Source organism: Stegostoma tigrinum, chromosome 11, assembly GCF_030684315.1.
Source record: "Stegostoma tigrinum isolate sSteTig4 chromosome 11, sSteTig4.hap1, whole genome shotgun sequence".
NCBI lineage: Eukaryota > Metazoa > Chordata > Chondrichthyes > Orectolobiformes > Stegostomatidae > Stegostoma > Stegostoma tigrinum.
In genome coordinates, this window is record NC_081364.1 from 13247557 (window position 1) to 13272285 (window position 24729).

The window sequence follows — 24729 nt, forward strand, 5'->3', positions numbered from 1 at the left end:
TCTCTCAATGGCCAATAAAGGCTCTGAATATGGTTACCCACAGAAACTCTTCACCACATATTTGGTCTTGACAGAAATGACATAGCTCTATTTTGGCCGAGCTTAGTCGGAGAGGTTTATTTAAAATTCATTCACTAATCATTAGAACAACAGCCACAATTAGAACTTTCGTCCCAAGTTCATTATGGTGCATATGATGTTAAGTTTTGCGAGTTGTCAGTGAGGATTAAAACATTAGCCAACTTTGTACCTGTCGAATTGCATGACTTAAAAACCAAAAAAACCGCAGATGATGTCAATCAGAAACAAAAACAGAAATTCCTGGAAAGGGCTGGAGGATTTGAGCTGTTGGGAGAGGCTGAATAAACTAGGGCTAATTTCCCTGGAATGTTGGAGGCTGAGAGGTGACCTTATAGAGGGTTATAAAATCATGAGGGCCATGGAGAGGGTGAATCGTCAAAATCTTTTCCCTGGGGAAGGGAGTCCAAAACTAGAGTGCATAGGTTTAAGGTGAGAAGGGAAAGGTTTAAAAGGGACATAAGGGGCAACTTTTACACGCAGAGGGTGGTGGGTGTATGGAATGAGCTGCCAGAGGAAGGGGTGAAGGCTGGTACAATTACAACATTTGAAAGGGCATCTGGATGGGTTTATGAAGAGGAAGGGCTTAGATGGATATGGGCCAAATGCTGGCAACTCGGACGAGACTAATTTAGGTTATCTGGTCAGCATTGGCACTTTGGATCATAGGGTCTGTTTCTGTGCTATATATCTCCATGAGATTTGTAAGCTCAGTGGACCTGGCAGCATTTGTGGAGAGAAAGCAGAATGGTCACTCAACCCAAATCATTAACTCTGCTTTCTCTCCACAGATGCTGCCAGACCTGCTGAGCTATCCAGCAATTTCTAAATCTACATCATTTGTCTTACTGTATTTACCAAAGCCAGCTATTTCTAAATGCCTGAATCTAATGCAGTCCAGAATGTCCTAAATTGATTTCAAGGAGAATTGGAGAGCAATGGACAGAAAGGTTTATTTGGAAGATCAAAAGACTATTACTTAGAAAAAGTCGGTCCCCGTAGTGTTGAAGAATTCAAGGAGAAAAATAAATTAGGAGAAAATTTGTGGAGGCACACTTATGAACTACCTTCTGCCTTTTCCTGCCTTCTCCTGTTGGGGGGCGGGGGGCGCTGATGTGTAATGAGGGTTACTATTTTTCTGGCAGGTTTCCCAGTCTTAATCACAGGGCTGACTTCACAACTGCAACATCTAGAGCTGATTCAGGAATACCTTGATGGAAGGAAGACTAGTCTTGGAGCAACAGAGCAACTCATGTCCCTAGCACAAAGGCATTCAATACCTGAGCACAAAGCCCAGCGTCAGAAAGGGAAGGCCCACTGAGAACAACCCTACCTGTGGCCTTACTGGTATGCCCACCATCTTTGTCCCTAACCTGAAAATCTAAACTCCTACCATTCACTTTAGGCCTGAATTCCAGTGAGAGAAGCAATTCCACATGTGTTGTGCTCCATTCACTGTCCTCCCCGGCCTCTGCTTGCTGGCAGCGCTGGACTCGGTGGTCTGTGGACCTGATGGAGAAAGTCCATCGCTGGCCTAATGCATTCTGAATGGAACAAGGTGCGATAAGACTTCCCAAGAAACAGGCGATGTAGGGGTCTTGCTGGCTGTCTGACCTTGCTTTAAATAAGGTCCAATATACTGATTGTTGGAGGTGGGAAGTCATGGTATGGTTGTACAGGATGCTGGTGAGGCCATTTTTGGAGTCCTGGTCACCCTGCTACAGGAAGGATATTATTAAACTAGGAAGGGTGCAGCAAAGATTTACAAGGAATTTACTGGGACTGGGCGGTTTTGAGGTATAAGGAGAGTCTGGATAGCCTGAGACTTTTTTCACTGGTCTGTAGGATGTTGAGGGTTAACCTAATAGATGTTTATAAAATCATGAGAGGCATAGATAGGGTGAATAGCAAAGGTCTTTTCCCAACACTATGGGAGTCCAAAACCAGAGGGTACAGATTTAAAGTGAGAGGGGAAAGATTTAGAAGGGGCAACTTTTCTACACTGATTGTGGTGTGTCTATGGAATGAGTTATTAGAGGAACTGGCAGGGGCAGGTATAGTTAAAACATTTAAGAGACATTTGCACAGATGCAGGAATAGGAAGGGTTTAGAGGGTTATGGGCTAAATGCAGAAAATTGGGGCTAGTTAAGTTTGGAAAACTTGGTCAGCATGGATGAGTTGGACTGAAGGGTCTGTTTCTATTCATTCACAGGATAAGGGTGTCGCGAGCTAAGCCGACATTTGTTGCCCATCGCAGAGGGCAGTTAAAAGTCAACCACATCGCTGTGCTGAGTCACATGTAGGCCAGACCACGTAAGGTTGGCAGTTTCCTTCCCTAAAGTGCATTAGTGAACCAAATTGGTTTTTCCTGACAATCAACAATGGATTAATGGTCATCACTAGACTCTTAATTCAGATGTTTTCTATTGAATTCAAGTTCCACCACCTGCTGTGACAGGATTTAACCCAGGTCCCCAGAACATTATCTAGATCTCTGGATTAACAGTCCAACAATAATACCACCAGGCCATCACCTTCGCGAGTCTATGGCTCTATTTCTTGCATATATGATTTATTGTTAATCATATTATCCTATAGAAATTCACATAGAAGCATATGCAACCAACCAGGTCCCAAGACATTTTCTTAACATCCTGCTATTATACGTCCTATCTATGTTTTACCGATGTTGTGCAGACCAGTCACATTCTCGGGGCACTGTGGTGTGGTGTGGACTGAGGATGTATTTGAAGCTGGTGTGATCTATGCAATATAAAAACTTACATTAACCTGTAAATGCAGCAGACCGAAGTATTTTCATCCCTGGCACCATGTCTGAAAAGTGCTGTATCTTATGGTGTAGGACGTACTGGCTGTATGAGCCAGAATGAAATCTTTGTCTAGTACACGCTCTCTCACGCAGTAAAGGGGAAAAAAAGAGGCTAAACATCAGCAAAGGGATTTGTGCTGAGTTTCTTACATGAGCTCAGAGTGCAGGGTTGGCATTCATAACAACTATAAAGCAGTCAAAAAAATAATGTTTAGCTAAGAGCTGCATATTAAGTGACTAGCCAATCTGGCAGCTGCTGAGAGAACAGGGCAACTGACTGATGATTCATAGAGAATGGTGAAGCAACAGTATTCTCAGTGGCAATGAGTAAGTAAGTCATGAGATGTAAGCACATCTGCACCAGGTCAACATTGTTTGGATCAAGGTACATAGCAGCAAATTATATATTAAAGACAATCCAGTTAAATAGAATCATGTGGGCAAGAGAGCTTTCATTGCAAAGAGGGCAGTTTCGATATCTTCGACTGTGAGGGATCAATTGCTTGGCTTGCAACTGGATATTTGAGTCATGCAAATCAGAAATACCAGTATTCATAATGCCTTTAAAAGATAACTGTTGTTTCCTGACGATAAAAGCAGGGCAATTAGTGTGGTTTTTGAAGGATTTGCTCCTATCAGAGGAATTTTGATTTGATTTGATATTGTATTGCCACGTATACCGAGATACAGAGTAAAGGCGCTGTTTTGCATGCTATCCGAACAAATCATACCCTACTTAAGTGCATCAGGGTAATAGAACAGAATGCAGGGATAGTGTTACAGCTACATAGAAGGCACAGAGAAAGATCACCTCTAATATTTGAGAACAGAAACAGAAGTTACCAGAAAAGCTCAGCAGGTCTGGCAGCATCTGTGAAGAAACTGATCAGAGATAATGTTAACTCTTGAGTTTTTCTCCACAGATGCTGACAGATCTCCTGATCATTTCCAGCAACTTCTGTTTTCGTTCCTGATTTGCAGCATCCGCAGTTCTTTTGGTTTTTATCGAATATTTGAGAGGCCTGTTCATTAGTCTGATAAGTGGGGAAGAAGCTGTTCTTAAGTCTGTCAGTACGTGTTTTCAAACTTTCATATCTTCTGCCCAATGGAATGCAAGCAGGGTAGGAAGGGCCTTTGACTATGTTGGCTGCTTTCCTGAGGCAGGGGGAAGTATAGATGGAGTCAGTGGGTCGAAAGTTGGTTTCTGTGATGGAATGGACTGTGTTCACAACTCTCTGTAACTCCTTGAGGTCTTAGGCAGAGCAATTGCAAACCAAGCTGTGATGCATCCAGATAGGACACTTTCTATGGTGAAGCTATAAAAATTGGTAAGTGTCATTATGGACATGCTGAAGTTCCTTAGCTATCTGAGGAAGGAGAGGTGTTGGTGTGCTTTCTTGACTGTAGCACCTACATGGATGGGCAAGGGCAGAATGTGAGTTCATTTCCAATTTCAATTTTAATGTTCCGTGAAAACTCTTTGGGAATTTGCATCTGTTATTATGTGCCAATTATCAAGGTAAGAAATGGTTTTTTTTTTACATCTAGAGGATTGTTGTTTTTTGTTTTTCCCTTTGGGACTTGCAAGAAAGGCATAACATCATGAGGATTTGCTGCTCTGAGCCAAATTACAGCTCACGTCTAAGATCTAAGGTGTATGGTTGGGACAAGACGTTCTCTTTGCCTATCAGAATTTGGTACTGTACAACAATGCAGAACATATCATTGCTTACCGCAACACATTGTAATGGCAGTTTGTAACGAGCAGATGAAGATTTTGTGCTTCTTTTTTACTAACCCACTCTGGACCAGTCTCATCAAACATCTTTTATCTTATAGTCTTTTTAGCGCACAGCTAGCTCAACACAATTAAACTTGGCTCACCAGATTAAAAATAGAGGTGAGCCAATTCCAAGGTTTTCTTGAAAGAGAGTGATGTTTTATTATGCAACAAAAGAACAAAAAGCAACAACAAAGACTCATAAAAAAGCAAAGGCAATGATCTTACAAAGAAGGCAAAGGGAGGAGTCTCTGGTGGCGATAGGAAGGTGGCTGCAGAGCAATTTATAGTTTTCATACAGCCTGAGTTCGGACAGTGAATCTCAACTGCTCAGCTGCATGGTCTATAAGGGCTTTACAACCCAGCAACGACCTTGCAAATAGGTGCAGTTAGGAAGTAAGAGAGAAACACATGCAGAGAAGCAGTTAGTGTTGATCTACCAGCATCAGGTAGTAGAAACAAAGACGGAAGTTTCTGGAAAAGCTCAGCATGCCTGGCAGCGTTTGTAAAGAAAAATCAGAGTTAATGTTTCGGGTCCGGTGACCCTCCCTCAGAACTGGTAGTACAGCTCATGGATAAGTCTTTCAATAGCGTAACAATAAGATTGGAGACTGACACATCTTTGAATAGCATTTAACCTGAAGATGTAAGAAAACAATATAATGAAGAAACCAAGCCTGAAGAAAACTCTGAGCCAGACCTTCTCCTTGACCAGTCTGGAACCCAAACTCATTGATGTAGGCTTAAAATTACCCATAATGGACTGCTCCTGTTTCCTCAGGAGTGGCAAAGCTTAGAGACACCCCTAACTTCCCATTTCATTTTCTGAGATTTATTTCCACCAGTTTTGGCTTGCTGAGGAGGAGACAGAGGGAAAGAAGGCCTGTCCATAGTTTTGACCTGTGGAGTCCTCATTGTGTTTTCTCCACGTTTGTTGCTCAAAGAAAGCGAAGTTTTGCTTGTGTATTTGATTCTCTTTCAAACTGAACTGAACAAAATGAACATCTCTAGTATGTGAATTTTTCGTGCAAGTGTGAGTCAAAGGAGAGGTGTAAATTTCTTGAGACCTCACTGAGTTTTAGTGCTTCTTGATTAAAATGGTCAATTCTAATGCAAGAGCTCCACAGCCATGCTTGACAGGACACTGACCATCTTTAATGTTACAGGCACTGCTCTTGCAGCTTGAGATTCTGGGAGATGCTGAAAACCAACGACTTTTCTTTATGTCTTGGTTTCCCACAGTGGATACACTTGTAGTGATTTTTGATCTATCTCCCAACCAATTCCTTGCTTTAAATGCTTGGGGACAGTTCTGTCTTTTCTAAATGACCCTTTTTTTGCACTCCCACTTGTCTCTGGGATATTTCTCTCTCTGACCTGTCACAGGTTTCAGACCTCACCTTCTCTGCATTTATGGACTATGTGTTAAATCATAGTATCAGCCTTTAACAGCCTACTATCTTGTGTATTTTTGATTTATTCTTTCACAGGATGAGGGAGTCACTGACTAGGCCATAATTTATTGCCCATCCTTAATTGCCCCCATGAAAGTTAACAGTCAACCACATTGCTGTGGGTCTGGAGTCACAAGTAGGCCAGACCAGGTAATGACAGCAGTTTTGTTCTCTAAAGGGCATCAGTGAACCAGATGGGGTTTACCAACAATAGTTTCATGATCATCACTAGACTCTTCATTCCAGATTTTCATTGAATTCAAATTTCACCGTATGCCATAGTGGGATTTGAACCCAGGTCCTAGGCCATTACCTATGCCTCTGGATAAGCAGTCCAGTGATAACACAACTAGGTCATCACCTCCACATGTTCCTTGATGTGAGGCTAAATTGGACAGGACATAAAGTTTTTGGACTCTTTGAGAATTACCTCATGTAGGTTTTGATGGGTAGCTTGAATTTTAAGTACCTGTGTCTACTGAAAATTGCCAGATGCCACATGACGCCAGGTTATAGTCCAACAGGCTTATTTGAGATCACAAGCTTTCAGAGCACTGCTCCTTCATGAGGGGGAGACTCCGCTTGGCGAGGGAGCTGCATCCCGAAAGTTTGTGTGATTCCGAATAAATCTGTTGGATGAGAGCCTGGTGTTGAGAGTCTTCTGACCTTGTCCACCCACTTCAACACACCACTGTATAAAGCTCTGAAGGGTAATGTAGCTCTAATGGGTGATTTAGGTGTGATTCACTCATCAGGGAACAACTTACAATCTCCCTTAGCAGATCAAGCCGTCTTTTTATCATAGAAACAGGCCCTTAGGCCCCACAGCAACCCTGAGAACATCTCACCCAGACCCATCCTCCTATAATCCCCTAATCTACACATCCCTGAACACTACGGGCAATTTAGCACAGCCAATCCATCTAACCTGCACATCTTTGGAATGTGGGAGGAAACCGGAGCACACAGAGGAAACCCACACAGACACAGGGAAAATGTGCAAATTCCACACAGACAGTCGCCCGAGGGTGGAATCAAACGTGGGTCCCTGGCGCTGTGAGGCTGCAGTGCTAACCACTGAGCCACTTTGCTGCCAGTTCCCACTTCTCCATGGGAACTCTCTTTCATCTTGCCTTTCTTCAAACTCCCTCTTCTTTCCTTTACTGCCTCCCTTTCTCTCATCTTCCCATTTATGGAATTCACTTCCCTCTGCTAGAAGTCCAGTTCTAATCTTCAATAGTTTTTTTTTGTCATCCTCAGTTTCTAGCTTGAGATATTTGCCGTTATTTTATAATTTCTGTTTCGGTGGTTTTCAGGCAGAACTCCATCTCTCAGTACTTCTTTATCAGCTTTAATTCTTCCAAGGGCCAAGCTTTTAGCTTTGTGTGAGTTATTTCATAAGGTTATATAGGTTTAAGGTGAGAGGGGAAAGATTTAAAAGGGACCTAAGGGGCAATATTTTCATGCAGAGGGTAGGCAATGAGCTGCCAGAGGACGTGGTGGAGGCTGGTGCAATTACAACATGTAAAAGGCACCTGGATGGGTATATGAATAGGAAGGGTTTAGAAGGATACAGGCCATAAGCTAGCAAATGGGACTATGTTAATTTAGGATATGTGGTTGGCATGGACGAGTTGGACCAAAGGGCTTGTTTCTGTGCTGTCCATCTCATTGATTCTTTGACTCTATGAGCAGTGAAAAAACCCAGCTTGGGTTTTGCCAGGACCTCTCAGCTCCTGATCTCATGACAGCATTGGTTCAAACATAGATAAAAGAGCTGAATCCCAGAGGTGAGGTGACAGTGGCAGCCCTTGATAAGTTTCTAAGTGGTATCAATAACACAGGCTCAGTCAATTCAGCAGTCATTTCAAGATACTTGGTCTGCCTAAGCAGTGCCACATAACATCTATATGATATGTTGTGCAATCCAGTGTCAATTTTGAAATAATAAGTAGCAACAAAGAATATTGGGTCCAACAATCTAGTTCCTACAACAAAGAAAAGTAGATTAGTATTCTTTTATTTCATTATGGTTATAATGAAAAGGTAGATATTTCCCCTGCTCTGGATAGTCATGGTATTTGGTTTGGCATGCAGAATCATATCTGGATGTGAGTTTGCTCGCTGAGCTGGAAGGTTAGTTTTCAGACGTTTCGTCACCATTCTAGGTAACATCATCAGTGAGCCTCCGACGAAGTGCTGGTGTTATGTCCCGCTTTCTATTTATCTGGTTAGTCTTCCTTGGGTTGGTGATGTCATTTCCTGTTCTTTTTCTCAGGGGATGGTAGACTGGCTCCAAATCAATGTGTTTGTTGATGGAGTTCCGGTTGGAATGCCATGCTTCTAGGAATTCTCGTGCATGTCTCTTTTTGGCTTGTCCTAGGATGGATGTGTTGTCCCATTCAAAGTGGTGCCCTTCCTCATCTGTATGTAAGGATACGAGTGATAGTGGGTCATGTCGTTTTGTGGCTAGTTGATGTTCATGTATCCTGGTGGCTAGCTTTCTGCCAGTTTGTCCAATGTAGTGTTTGTCACAGTTCTTGCAAGGTATTTTGTAGATGACATTCGTTTTGCTTGTTGTCTGTATAGGGTCTTTTAAGTTCATTAGCTGCTGTTTTAGTGTGTTGGTGGGTTTGTGGGCTACCCTGATGCCAAGGGGTCCGAGTAGTCTGGCAGTCATTTCGGAAATGTCTTTGATATAGGGGAGAGTGGTTATGGTTATATATATGGTTATGGTTATACCATAACCACTCTCCCCTACATCAAAGACATTTCCGAAATGACTGCCAGACTACTCGGACCGCTTGGCATCAGGGTAGCCCACAAACCCACCAACACACTAAAACAGCAGCTAATGAACTTAAAAGACCCTATACAGACAACAAATAAAACGAACGTCATCTACAAAATACCTTACAAGAACTGTGACAAACACTACATTGGACAAACTAGCAGGAAGCTAGCCACCGGGATACATGAACATCAACTAGCCACAAAACGACATGACCCACTATCACTCGTATCCTTACATACAGATAAGGAAGGACACCACTTTGATTGGGACAACACATCCATCCTAGGACAAGCCAAACAGAGACACGCACGAGAATTCCTAGAAGCATGGCATTCCAACCGGAACTCCATCAACAAACACATTGATTTGGAGCCAATCTACCATCCCCTGAGAAAAAAGAACAGGAAATGCCATCACCAACCCAAGGAAACCTAACCAGATAAATAGAAAGCGGGACATAACACCAGCGCTTCATCGGAGGCTCACTGATGATGTTACCTAGAATGGTGACAAAACGTCTGAAAACTAACCTTCCAGCTGAGCGAGCAAACTCACATCCAGAACCTCAACCTGAGCTACAAATCTTCTCAAAACTCGCTAGAATCATATCTATTTTATTTGTGCAACTTCAACCAGGAAACAGACCATAGAAGTGAAGAACTTCGGATTAATTGGGTAGCAAAACAGACGCACTGAAAAAGAATTCAAAGAAATTTTTCAGGGACTAAAGGCGTATTCTATGAAGCTAGAATTAGTATTACCTCGGATGGGGACGTGGCTTGGTTAAATCAGTGGCGCTCACATTGGGTTCTGAATATTTTCAAAATTAGAGCTCAACAAAACCTTTCATTTTGCAATAACAAGGTGTAGAGTTGGATGAATGCAGGAGGCCAAGCAGCATCAGAGGTGCAGGAAGGCTGACATTTCGGGCCTAGACCCTTCTTCAGTCGATTTTCTTTAAAACAGCTTTTGAAGGACAATTTATTTCCCCTATTCCAAGCTCAACAAATTTTAGAAATTCCTGAGGGACTGTATGTCCTTTACAGAAGGCCCACAGGTAACCTGAGTGCATTAATGGGATTGGGTCAGGAGGAACTGGGAGATGAGAGAAGCTGTAACAAAAGGAACTACAGAATCTGTAATCTGTAGGCATGCTCATCCCATTGAGGCGTCTGTCCAATGAAGAGTGTAGGAGGGCATGTCAAGAGCAACACCAGGAAAACCTAAAATAAGAATCAGCCTGGTGTAACGACAAAACAAGATTGCTTGTGAGGCAAACAGAATAAGCAGCAAGTATTAGGTAGAGCGAAGCAATTCCACAACCAATAGATCAGACCTAAGATCTATAGTCCTCACATCCAGTCTTGGTGCTGGACAATTAAACAACTCACTGGAGGAGGTGGTTTCACAAGTATCCCTGTCCTCAATGATGTGGAAGCCCAGTCCATCAGTGCAAAAAGATAAGGCTGAAGGACTCGCAACATTCTTCAGCCAGAAGTGCTGAACGGATGATGCATCTTGACCTCCCACAGTGGTCCCTAGCAACACAGCCAGTCTACAGCCAATTCAATACACTTCATGTGGTATCAAGAAATGGCTGAAGGCACTGGATACTGATAAGGATGTGCACTCTGACAACATTCTGATAATAGTGTAGTGTTCTAGAATCTAACTGAAAATGTGGATAATCACCCACTTACGTCATGTGCACAAACACCAGGATAAATCCAACCTGGCCAATTCCTGCCCCATCAACTTATTCTCACTCAGCAGTAAAGTGATGGACTGTAAAGTCATCAACATTGCTATTAAGTAGCACTTGCTTGGCAATAATCTGCTCACTGATGCATCTTCAGCTGTTTCATCAATGACCTTCTGTCCACATAATATCAGGAATGAGGGTGTTCTTTGACTGTGCAAAGTTCCATGTGCTGCTCGATCCTCCGATAATGAAGCAGTTCCTGACGAAATGCAGCAAGATCTGGATAAAATAACATGGTGGGCTGAAATTGGCAAGTGACAATCACATCACACAAGTGCCAGGCAACGGCCGTCTGCACAAAAGAGAACCTAACGATCAGCGCTTGACTTTCAATGCCATTATTATCACTGAATTCCTCACAATCAACATCCAGGGGATTACCATTGACCAGAAACTGAAGTGGATGAACCATATGAATAAAACAGCTCCAAAAGCAGGTCAGAGGCTAGAATCCTGCAGTGCATAACACACTCCCCAGCTCCACAATTCCTATCCACAATCTATGTGGCACAAATCAGGGCTTCAATAGCAGAGCCCTAACTGCCTGGATGAATGCTTCTCCAACACACTCAAGAAGCCTAACATCATCTAGGGCAAAGCTGCCCACTTGATTAGTACCATATCCACAAAGATCTACTCCCTCCATGGCCCATATCAGTAGTGTGTACTATCTACAAGGTGCACTGCAGAAATCCATCAAAGATCCTTACAAAGATCCTTCCGTCTCCATGACCATCACCATCTAGAATGAAAAGCACAGCAGATTGCTGGGAACACCATCACCTGCAAGCTCACCTTCAAGACACTCATGACCCTGTCTTGGAAACAGGTTGCTATTTCTTCAGCATCACTGCCTCAAAATTCTGCATTTCGCTCTGTAACATCATTTCCTTCCTACACATGGACAAAAGCGGTTCAAGAAGAGAGTTTACCATCACTTTCTCAATGGTAATTGGGGATGGCCAATAAATACTAGCCCAGCCAGTGATGCCCACACAACTCTTGAATTACTTTCAAAGAATGCAGAACATGCAGCGTTTTTTTCTCAAATAGTATTTAAATCAGATTAAGTTGGATTGAGGTTATGGGATTACCAATCCATTCAGAACAGGAGTCCTTTTGAGAGGAGTCAAATAAATTATGTTGGTCAATCAGAGAGGGAACAGAATTAAATACATACGGAGGTTAGAGATTGTGAGGATTAAATTGTGGTTTTTAACTGGTGTGCTGCAGTGCACTGCTGAAGTATTTGAGTTCTGATTTAAGATATTTTGCGTATTTACAGTGCCTTCTTCTTAACTGTTACTATAAGTAGGCCACTCGTGCTTCAACTATATTCCAACGTTATTCATTAGGTGGTTAGTACAGCACCATGGTAATACAGTCTGTTGCTACACGACTACACTGTGCCGTGTTAGTACAGCACCATGACAATACAGTCTGTTGCTACACGAATACACTGTGCTGTGTTAGTACAGCACCATGGTAATACAGTCTGTTGCTACACGACTACACTGTGCTGTGTTAGTACAGCACCGTGACAATACAGTCTGTTGCTATACGAATACACTGTGCTGTGTTAGTACAGCACCATGACAATACAGTCTGTTGCTATACGAATACACTGTGCTGTGTTAGTACAGCACCATGTCAATACAGTCTGTTGCTATACGAATACACTGTGCTGTGTTAGTACAGCACCATGACAATACAGTCTGTTGCTATACGAATACACTGTGCTGTGTTAGTACAGCACCATGACAATACAGTCTGTTGCTATACGACTACACTGTGCAGTGTTAGTACAGCACCATGACAATACAGTCTGTTGCTACATGAACACACTGTGCTGTGTTAGTACAGCACCATGACAATACAGTCTGTTGCTACATGAACACACTGTGCCGTGTTAGTACTGCACCATGACAATACAGTCTGTTGCTACACGAATACACTGTGCTGTGTTAGTACAGCACCGTGACAATACAGTCTGTTGCTACACGAATACACTGTGCTGTGTTAGTACAGCACCGTGACAATACAGTCTGTTGCTACACGAATACACTGTGCTGTGTTAGTACAACACCATGACAATACAGTCTGTTGCTATACGAATACACTGTGCTGTGTTAGTACAGCACCATGACGATACAGTCTGTTGCTACACGACTACACTGTGCCGTGTTAGTACTGCACCATGACAATACAGTCTGTTGCTATACGAATACACTGTGCTGTGTTAGTACAACACCATGGTAATACAGTCTGTTGCTATACGAATACACTGTGCTGTGTTAGTACAGCACCATGACAATACAGTCTGTTGCTATACGACTACACTGTGCTGTGTTAGTACAGCACCATGACAATACAGTCTGTTGCTATACGACTACACTGTGCCGTGTTAGTACAGCACCATGACAAGACAGTCTGTTGCTACACGAATACACTGTGCCGTGTTAGTACAGCACCATGACGATACAGTCTGTTGCTATACGAATACACTGTGCTGTGTTAGTACTGCACCATGACAATACAGTCTGTTGATGTATGAATACACTGTGCTGTGTTAGTACAGCACCATGGTAATACAGTCTGTTGCTACACGAATACACTGTGCCGTGTTAGTACAGCACCATGACAATACAGTCTGTTGCTATACGAATACACTGTGCTGTGTTAGTACAGCACCATGGTAATACAGTCTGTTGCTATACGACTACACTGTGCTGTGTTAGTACAGCACCATGACAATACAGTCTGTTGCTATACGAATACACTGTGCTGTGTTAGTACAGCACCATGACAATACAGTCTGTTGCTACACGAATACACTGTGCTGTGTTAGTACAGCACCATGGTAATACAGTCTGTTGCTACACGACTACACTGTGCTGTGTTAGTACAGCACCGTGACAATACAGTCTGTTGCTATACGAATACACTGTGCTGTGTTAGTACAGCACCATGACAATACAGTCTGTTGCTATACGAATACACTGTGCTGTGTTAGTACAGCACCATGACAATACAGTCTGTTGCTATACGAATACACTGTGCTGTGTTAGTACAGCACCATGACAATACAGTCTGTTGCTATACGAATACACTGTGCTGTGTTAGTACAGCACCATGACAATACAGTCTGTTGCTATACGACTTCACTGTGCCGTGTTAGTACTGCACCATGACAATACAGTCTGTTGCTACATGAACACACTGTGCTGTGTTAGTACAGCACCGTGACAATACAGTCTGTTGCTATACGAATACACTGTGCTGTGTTAGTACAGCACCATGACAATACAGTCTGTTGCTATACGAATACACTGTGCTGTGTTAGTACAGCACCATGACAATACAGTCTGTTGCTATACGACTACACTGTGCCGTGTTAGTACAGCACCGTGACAATACAGTCTGTTGCTACACGAATACACTGTGCTGTGTTAGTACAGCACCGTGACAATACAGTCTGTTGCTACACGAATACACTGTGCTGTGTTAGTACAACACCATGACAATACAGTCTGTTGCTATACGAATACACTGTGCTGTGTTAGTACAGCACCATGACGATACAGTCTGTTGCTACACGACTACACTGTGCCGTGTTAGTACTGCACCATGACAATACAGTCTGTTGCTATACGACTACACTGTGCCGTGTTAGTACAGCACCGTGACAATACAGTCTGTTGCTATACGAATACACTGTGCTGTGTTAGTACAGCACCATGACAATACAGTCTGTTGCTATACGAATACACTGTGCTGTGTTAGTACAGCACCATGACGATACAGTCTGTTGCTACACGACTACACTGTGCCGTGTTAGTACTGCACCATGGTAATACAGTCTGTTGCTATACGACTACACTGTGCCGTGTTAGTACAGCACCGTGACAATACAGTCTGTTGCTATACGAATACACTGTGCTGTGTTAGTACAGCACCATGACAATACAGTCTGTTGCTATACGAATACACTGTGCCGTGTTAGTACTGCACCATGACAATACAGTCTGTTGCTACATGAACACACTGTGCTGTGTTAGTACAGCACCATGACAATACAGTCTGTTGCTATACGAATACACTGTGCTGTGTTAGTACAGCACCATGACAATACAGTCTGTTGCTATACGACTACACTGTGCCGTGTTAGTACAGCACCGTGACAATACAGTCTGTTGCTACACGAATACACTGTGCTGTGTTAGTACAGCACCATGACGATACAGTCTGTTGCTATACGACTACACTGTGCCGTGTTAGTACAGCACCGTGACAATACAGTCTGTTGCTATACGAATACACTGTGCTGTGTTAGTACTGCACCATGACGATACAGTCTGTTGCTATACGAATACACTGTGCTGTGTTAGTACAGCACCATGACGATACAGTCTGTTGCTATATGACTACACTGTGCCGTGTTAGTACAGCACCATGACAATACAGTCTGTTGCTATACGAATACACTGTGCCGTGTTAGTACTGCACCGTGACAATACAGTCTGTTGCTACATGAACACACTGTGCTGTGTTAGTACAGCACCATGACAATACAGTCTGTTGCTATACGAATACACTGTGCCGTGTTAGTACTGCACCGTGACAATACAGTCTGTTGCTACATGAACACACTGTGCCGTGTTAGTACAGCACCGTGACAATACAGTCTGTTGCTATACGACTACACTGTGCAGTGTTAGTACAGCACCATGACAATACAGTCTGTTGCTATACGAATACACTGTGCCGTGTTAGTACAGCACCATGACAATACAGTCTGTTGCTACACGAATACACTGTGCTGTGTTAGTACAGCACCGTGACAATACAGTCTGTTGCTACACGAATACACTGTGCTGTGTTAGTACAACACCATGGTAATACAGTCTGTTGCTATACGAATACACTGTGCTGTGTTAGTACAGCACCGTGACAATACAGTCTGTTGCTATACGAATACACTGTGCCGTGTTAGTACAGCACCATGACAATACAGTCTGTTGCTACACGAATACACTGTGCTGTGTTAGTACAGCACCGTGACAATACAGTCTGTTGCTACACGAATACACTGTGCTGTGTTAGTACAACACCATGACAATACAGTCTGTTGCTATACGAATACACTGTGCTGTGTTAGTACAACACCATGACAATACAGTCTGTTGCTACACGAATACACTGTGCTGTGTTAGTACAGCACCGTGACAATACAGTCTGTTGCTACACGAATACACTGTGCTGTGTTAGTACAGCACCGTGACAATACAGTCTGTTGCTACACGAATACACTGTGCTGTGTTAGTACAACACCATGACAATACAGTCTGTTGCTATACGAATACACTGTGCTGTGTTAGTACAGCACCATGACGATACAGTCTGTTGCTATACGACTACACTGTGCCGTGTTAGTACAGCACCATGACAATACAGTCTGTTGCTACACGAATACACTGTGCCGTGTTAGTACAGCACCATGACAATACAGTCTGTTGCTACACGAATACACTGTGCCGTGTTAGTACAGCACCATGACGATACAGTCTGTTGCTATACGAATACACTGTGCTGTGTTAGTACAGCACCATGACAATACAGTCTGTTGCTATACGAATACACTGTGCTGTGTTAGTACAGCACCATGACAATACAGTCTGTTGCTATACGACTACACTGTGCCGTGTTAGTACAGCACCATGACAATACAGTCTGTTGCTACATGAATACACTGTGCTGTGTTAGTACAGCACCGTGACAATACAGTCTGTTGCTACACGAATACACTGTGCCGTGTTAGTACAGCACCGTGACAATACAGTCTGTTGCTACACGAATACACTGTGCCGTGTTAGTACAGCACCATGACAATACAGTCTGTTGCTATACGAATACACTGTGCTGTGTTAGTACTGCACCATGACGATACAGTCTGTTGCTATACGACTACACCGTGCCGTGTTAGTACAGCACCATGACAATACAGTCTGTTGCTACACGAATACACTGTGCCGTGTTAGTACAGCACCGTGACAATACAGTCTGTTGCTATACGACTACACTGTGCCGTGTTAGTACAGCACCGTGACAATACAGTCTGTTGCTATACGACTACACTGTGCCGTGTTAGTACAGCACCATGACAATACAGTCTGTTGCTATACGACTACACTGTGCCGTGTTAGTACAGCACCGTGACAATACAGTCTGTTGCTATACGACTACACTGTGCCGTGTTAGTACAGCACCGTGACAATACAGTCTGTTGCTATACGACTACACTGTGCTGTGTTAGTACAGCACCATGACAATACAGTCTGTTGCTATACGAATACACTGTGCCGTGTTAGTACAGCACCATGACAATACAGTCTGTTGCTATACGAATACACCGTGCCGTGTTAGTACAGCACCATGACAATACAGTCTGTTGCTATACGAATACACTGTGCTGTGTTAGTACAGCACCATGACAATACAGTCTGTTGCTATACGAATACACTGTGCTGTGTTAGTACAGCACCATGGTAATACAGTCTGTTGCTATACGAATACACTGTGCTGTGTTAGTACAGCACCATGGTAATACAGTCTGTTGCTATACGAATACACTGTGCTGTGTTAGTACAGCACCATGACAATACAGTCTGTTGCTATACGACTACACTGTGCCGTGTTAGTACAGCACCGTGACAATACAGTCTGTTGCTATACGACTACACTGTGCCGTGTTAGTACAGCACCATGACAATACAGTCTGTTGCTACACGAATACACTGTGCCGTGTTAGTACAGCACCGTGACAATACAGTCTGTTGCTATACGACTACACTGTGCCGTGTTAGTACAGCACCATGACAATACAGTCTGTTGCTATACGAATACACTGTGCTGTGTTAGTACAACACCATGACGATACAGTCTGTTGCTATACGAATACACTGTGCCGTGTTAGTACAACACCATGACGATACAGTCTGTTGCTATACGAATACACTGTGCTGTGTTAGTACAGCACCATGACAATACAGTCTGTTGCTATACGACTACACTGTGCCGTGTTAGTACAGCACCATGACAATACAGTCTGTTGCTATACGACTACACTGTGCCGTGTTAGTACAGCACCATGACAATACAGTCTGTTGCTACACGAATACACTGTGCCGTGTTAGTACAGCACCGTGACAATACAGTCTGTTGCTATACGACTACACTGTGCCGTGTTAGTACAGCACCATGACAATACAGTCTGTTGCTACACGAATACACTGTGCCGTGTTAGTACAGCACCATGACGATACAGTCTGTTGCTATACGAATACACTGTGCTGTGTTAGTACAGCACCATGACAATACAGTCTGTTGCTATACGAATACACTGTGCTGTGTTAGTACAGCACCATGACAATACAGTCTGTTGCTATACGACTACACTGTGCCGTGTTAGTACAGCACCATGACAATACAGTCTGTTGCTACATGAATACACTGTGCTGTGTTAGTACAGCACCGTGACAATACAGTCTGTTGCTACACGAATACACTGTGCCGTGTTAGTACAGCACCGTGACAATACAGTCTGTTGCTACACGAATACACTGTGCCGTGTTAGTACAGCACCATGACAATACAGTCTGTTGCTATACGAATACACTGTGCTGTGTTAGTACTGCACCATGACGATACAGTCTGTTGCTATACGACTACACCGTGCCGTGTTAGTACAGCACCATGACAATACAGTCTGTTGCTACACGAATACACTGTGCCGTGTTAGTACAGCACCGTGACAATACAGTCTGTTGCTATACGACTACACTGTGCCGTGTTAGTACAGCACCGTGACAATACAGTCTGTTGCTATACGACTACACTGTGCCGTGTTAGTACAGCACCATGACAATACAGTCTGTTGCTATACGACTACACTGTGCCGTGTTAGTACAGCACCGTGACAATACAGTCTGTTGCTATACGACTACACTGTGCCGTGTTAGTACAGCACCGTGACAATACAGTCTGTTGCTATACGACTACACTGTGCTGTGTTAGTACAGCACCATGACAATACAGTCTGTTGCTATACGAATACACTGTGCCGTGTTAGTACAGCACCATGACAATACAGTCTGTTGCTATACGAATACACCGTGCCGTGTTAGTACAGCACCATGACAATACAGTCTGTTGCTATACGAATACACTGTGCTGTGTTAGTACAGCACCATGACAATACAGTCTGTTGCTATACGAATACACTGTGCTGTGTTAGTACAGCACCATGGTAATACAGTCTGTTGCTATACGAATACACTGTGCTGTGTTAGTACAGCACCATGGTAATACAGTCTGTTGCTATACGAATACACTGTGCTGTGTTAGTACAGCACCATGACAATACAGTCTGTTGCTATACGACTACACTGTGCCGTGTTAGTACAGCACCGTGACAATACAGTCTGTTGCTATACGACTACACTGTGCCGTGTTAGTACAGCACCATGACAATACAGTCTGTTGCTACACGACTACACTGTGCCGTGTTAGTACAGCACCATGACAATACAGTCTGTTGCTATACGACTACACTGTGCTGTGTTAGTACAGCACCGTGACAATACAGTCTGTTGCTATACGACTACACTGTGCCGTGTTAGTACAGCACCATGACAATACAGTCTGTTGCTATACGAATACACTGTGCTGTGTTAGTACAACACCATGACGATACAGTCTGTTGCTATACGAATACACTGTGCCGTGTTAGTACAACACCATGACGATACAGTCTGTTGCTATACGAATACACTGTGCTGTGTTAGTACAGCACCATGACAATACAGTCTGTTGCTATACGACTACACTGTGCCGTGTTAGTACAGCACCATGACAATACAGTCTGTTGCTATACGACTACACTGTGCCGTGTTAGTACAGCACCATGACAATACAGTCTGTTGCTACACGAATACACTGTGCCGTGTTAGTACAGCACCGTGACAATACAGTCTGTTGCTATACGACTACACTGTGCCGTGTTAGTACAGCACCATGACAATACAGTCTGTTGCTATACGAATACACTGTGCTGTGTTAGTACAACACCATGACGATACAGTCTGTTGCTATACGAATACACTGTGCCGTGTTAGTACAACACCGTGACAATACAGTCTGTTGCTACACGAATACACTGTGCTGTGTTAGTACAGCACCGTGACAATACAGTCTGTTGCTACACGAATACACTGTGCTGTGTTAGTACAGCACCATGACAATACAGTCTGTTGCTGCACGAATACACTGTGCCGTGTTAGTACAGCACCATGACGATACAGTCTGTTGCTGCACGACTACACCGTGCCGTGTTAGTACAGCACCGTGACAATACAGTCTGTTGCTATACGACTACACTGTGCCGTGTTAGTACAGCACCATGACAATACAGTCTGTTGCTATACGACTACACTGTGCCGTGTTAGTACAGCACCGTGACAATACAGTCTGTTGCTATACGACTACACTGTGCTGTGTTAGTACAGCACCATGACAATACAGTCTGTTGCTACACGAATACACTGTGCCGTGTTAGTACAGCACCGTGACAATACAGTCTGTTGCTATACGAATACACTGTGCCGTGTTAGTACAGCACCATGACAATACAGTCTGTTGCTACACGAATACACTGTGCCGTGTTAGTACAGCACCATGACAATACAGTCTGTTGCTATACGACTACACTGTGCCGTGTTAGTACAGCACCGTGACAATACAGTCTGTTGCTATACGACTACACTGTGCCGTGTTAGTACAGCACCATGACAATACAGTCTGTTGCTATACGACTACACTGTGCCGTGTTAGTACAGCACCATGACAATACAGTCTGTTGCTACACGAATACACTGTGCCGTGTTAGTACAGCACCATGACGATACAGTCTGTTGCTATACGAATACACCGTGCCGTGTTAGTACTGCACCATGACGATACAGTCTGTTGCTACACGAATACACTGTGCTGTGTTAGTACAGCACCATGACAATACAGTCTGTTGCTATACGACTACACTGTGCCGTGTTAGTACAGCACCATGACAATACAGTCTGTTGCTATACGAATACACCGTGCCGTGTTAGTACTGCACCATGACAATACAGTCTGTTGATGTATGAATACACTGTGCTGTGTTAGTACAGCACCATGGTAATACAGTCTGTTGCTACACGAATACACTGTGCCGTGTTAGTACAGCACCATGACAATACAGTCTGTTGCTATACGAATACACTGTGCTGTGTTAGTACAGCACCATGGTAATACAGTCTGTTGCTATACGACTACACTGTGCTGTGTTAGTACAGCACCATGACAATACAGACTGTTGCTATACGAATACACTGTGCCGTGTTAGTACAGCACCATGGTAATACAGTCTGTTGCTATACGACTACACTGTGCTGTGTTAGTACAGCACCATGACGATACAGTCTGTTGCTATACGACTACACTGTGCTGTGTTAGTACAGCACCATGACGATACAGTCTGTTGCTATACGAATACACTGTGCCGTGTTAGTACTGCACCATGACAATACAGTCTGTTGCTATACGAATACACTGTGCTGTGTTAGTACAGCACCGTGACAATACAGTCTGTTGATGTATGAATACACTCTGCTGTGCTGCAGGTCACAGCCTAATTGCAAGCCTTTAGATTTGATCATGGATAGTGCGTGCTGAAATGGCAGAGGGGGAAGACTGCACCAGTTCCACACCCAACAACTTTAACAGCCCTACTTCCAGCTACCTGCTGAGCTTGCCTGGCACTTTCTCAAGGGCTGGCTCATATCTAACAACATTGCTATATTTCTTCCCTCAGGGCTGCTTTTAACCAATAGTTTTACGGTGCAAGCAGTGAATGAGACATGAGCATACATCAACAAATACCTGAAACAAAACAGAATTTGCTGGAAAAGCTCAGCGGGTCTGGCAAAATGTGTGAAGATAAATCGGAGTTAATTTTTTGGGACCAGTGACACTTCTTCAGATCTGATGGTAGCCAGGATTAATCTTCTTTACTCTCCATCTTCGGTCCGCCTCCCCCTCTCTCCCTATTTATTCCAGTTCCCTCCCCCCATCCCCCTCTCTGATGAAGGGTCTAGGCCCGAAACGTCAGCTTTTGTGCTCCTGAGATGCTGCTTGGCCTGCTGTGTTCATCCAGCCTCACATTTTATTATCGTAGCCAGGAAAGAGTAGGTTTTTAATGCAGAAGGTAGAATGGGTGAGAGGGTAAGGAGTAAATGATAGATGAAGCTGGAGCTAAGGAGAGAGGACAGTTGGACAGACAAGGGTGTGAATAACGACGAGCCTAGGAGAATGAATAGCTACTAATGGGGACTATTCGCGGCTAACAATGGGTGCTGCATAAAGCAGACCAAGTGATAACAAGGCCAGTTAGATAAAGGGTTGGAGTAAGGACATGGAAGAAGGTGCCTCAGGCTTTAAAATTGTTGATTTTGAGATTGAGTCCAGAAATCTGTAGAGTTCCCAAGTGGAAAATGACCAGGGAATGGGGTGGTGTGTAAAATGGCAGGCAACTGGAAGTTCAGGCTCTTTTTTTGCATGCAGAATGTCGGTTTTTGGCGAAGCAGTCTATTCTTTGTGTCGTCTCCTCTTGTTCCCTGCTTCTGTCTCAGGCTTACTGCAGTGTTCTAGTGAAGCTCTGCACAAGCTGAAAGGGCAGAACTTCATGGTTCACTTGGAAACTCTACAGGCTTCTGGGCTCAAGATTGAATTCAGCAATTTTAGGGCTTGAGGCACCTTCTCCCATGTCCTTACCCTAACCCTCACACACCAGACCCTGTTATCAGATGGTCTGCTATTATACACCATCATCATTAGCCACTAATTGTCCACTAATAGCTATTCATTCTTCCAGGCTGATCATTACCCACTCCCTTGTCGGTCTATCTGTTCCTTTCTCTCTTTGGCTTCTATCTTCACCTCATATTTACTCCTTACCCCCTCTCCTCATTCTAACTTCTGCATAAAAACCAGCATTTTTAGATAGCATCAGATCTGAGGAAGGGTCACTAGACCCAAAAAGGTTAATTCTGGTTTCTCTACACAGATGCTGCCAGACCCGCTGAGCTTTTCCAGCAATTTCTGTTTCTGTTTTCCAGCATCTGCAGTTCTTTTGGTTTTTATGAAATATCCATCTCCTCAAATGATGCTTAAATTAGGTGGTGATATAGGTCAGGGAAGTTTCTTTTGAAATCTGGCTTTTATACTTACTTGCTTGGTACTATACCAGTTCTGATCCATTAGCACACAATCCGGGTGATTGTCACTGATTGACAGGAATATCAATCTGAGCAGGAACAAAAATAAATTGCTGGAAAAGCTCAGCAGGTCTGTCAGTCCTTGTGAACAAAAAATTAGAGCTAACGTTTCAGGTCCGGTGACCCTTCGGAAGGGTCTGATTAAGGGTCACCGGACATGAAATGTTAACCCTGATCTTTTCATCACGGGCATGTTGTTAGTAGCAAGGACATAATGGCAGATCTGCAAAAGCCAAGAATCATTTAGTGTATTCCCATCTCCTTTAGGAAGATGGTGGCAAAGTGGTAATGTCACTGCATAGTGATCCAGAACATTAACGTTCGGGAGATGTGGATTTGAATCCCATGAAATTTGAATTCAGTAAAATTTTGGAATTAAGAAAGCTAGTCCAATGACAACCATGAAGTCATTGCTGATGATTGTAAAACTCCATCTGGTATACAAGTGTCTTTTAGGAACGTAAATCTTCAATTCTTATTTATCTGGTGTACACACAAGTCCTGACTTACAGCAATGTGACTGGCTTTTAACTACACTCTGGGCATTTAGGAATGGGTGATAAATTCTGGCCTGGCCAGTGACGCCATGACATGAGGTGGCATGGTGTGTCAGTGGTTAGCAATGCCGTCTCACTGCACCAGGGATTCAGATTCGATTCCAGCCTCAAGTGGCTGTCTCTATGGTGTTTGCATATTCTCCGTGTATGTGTGTGGATTTCCTCTGGGTGCTCTGGCTTCCTCTCACAGTGTGAAAATGTGTGGATTAATTGGATTGCCCATAGTGTCTGTGGTGGGAAGTGCAAAGAGTAGGATATGGGTGGGACACTTCTTGGACGGTCGGGGTGGGCCAAATGGCCTGATTCGACACTGTTGGAGATTGTATGAGGGGCATGGATAGAGTAATTAGGCATGGTCTTTTCCCCGGGGTGGGGGAGTCTAACGCTAGAGGCTGTAGGTTGAAGGTGAGAGGGGAAGGATATAAAAGGGACCTAGAGAGGCAACTTTTTTCACAGAGGAGGTGGTGTGTATGTGGAATGAACTGCCAGAGGAAGTGGTGGAGGCTGGTACAATTACAACATTTAAAAGGCATCTGGATGGGTAAATGATTAGGAAGGGTTCAGAGGGATAATGGGAACTACAGATGCTGGAGAGTCTGAGATAACAAAGTGTGGAGCTGGATGAACACAGTGGGCTAAGCAGCATCAGAGGAGCACAAAAGCTGATGTTTCGGGCCGAGACCCTTCATCAGAAAAGGGGGATGGGGAGAGGGTTCTGAAATAAATAGGAGAGATCCCCTGAGGTTTGTCCAGAGGGAGGAGGGTAAGTCCTTCAGGTTAGGCATCCTTGGAAGAGGCTTTGCAGTGAGGTTAAAATTGTATCAGAGATAATGGGAACTGCAGATACTGGAGAATCTGTGATAACAAAGTGTAGAGTTGGATGAACACAGCAGGCCAAGCAGCACCTTAGGAGCAGGAAAGCTGACATTTCGGGCCTAGACCCTTCATCAGAAATGGGGGAGGGCAAGCGGGTTTGGTGCCGACTACCCAAAACGGGCTTCCTCCACCCCTCAAATCCTCAGCTGCACCCAGGACCTTCTCCACAATGCACCCGCCGCCATTGGTGATGAGGCCACAAGCCCGTTTTGGGTGGTAGGCAGCAAAC

At 43.8% G+C, this 24729-nt stretch overlaps 1 long non-coding RNA gene across 1 annotated transcript in view; it reads left to right on the forward strand.

Moving 5' to 3' along the window:
• The window catches only part of LOC125460159 (uncharacterized), a 90978-nt gene that overhangs the window by 23708 nt on the left and 42541 nt on the right, over nucleotides 1–24729 (forward strand). The window lies entirely within an intron of this gene.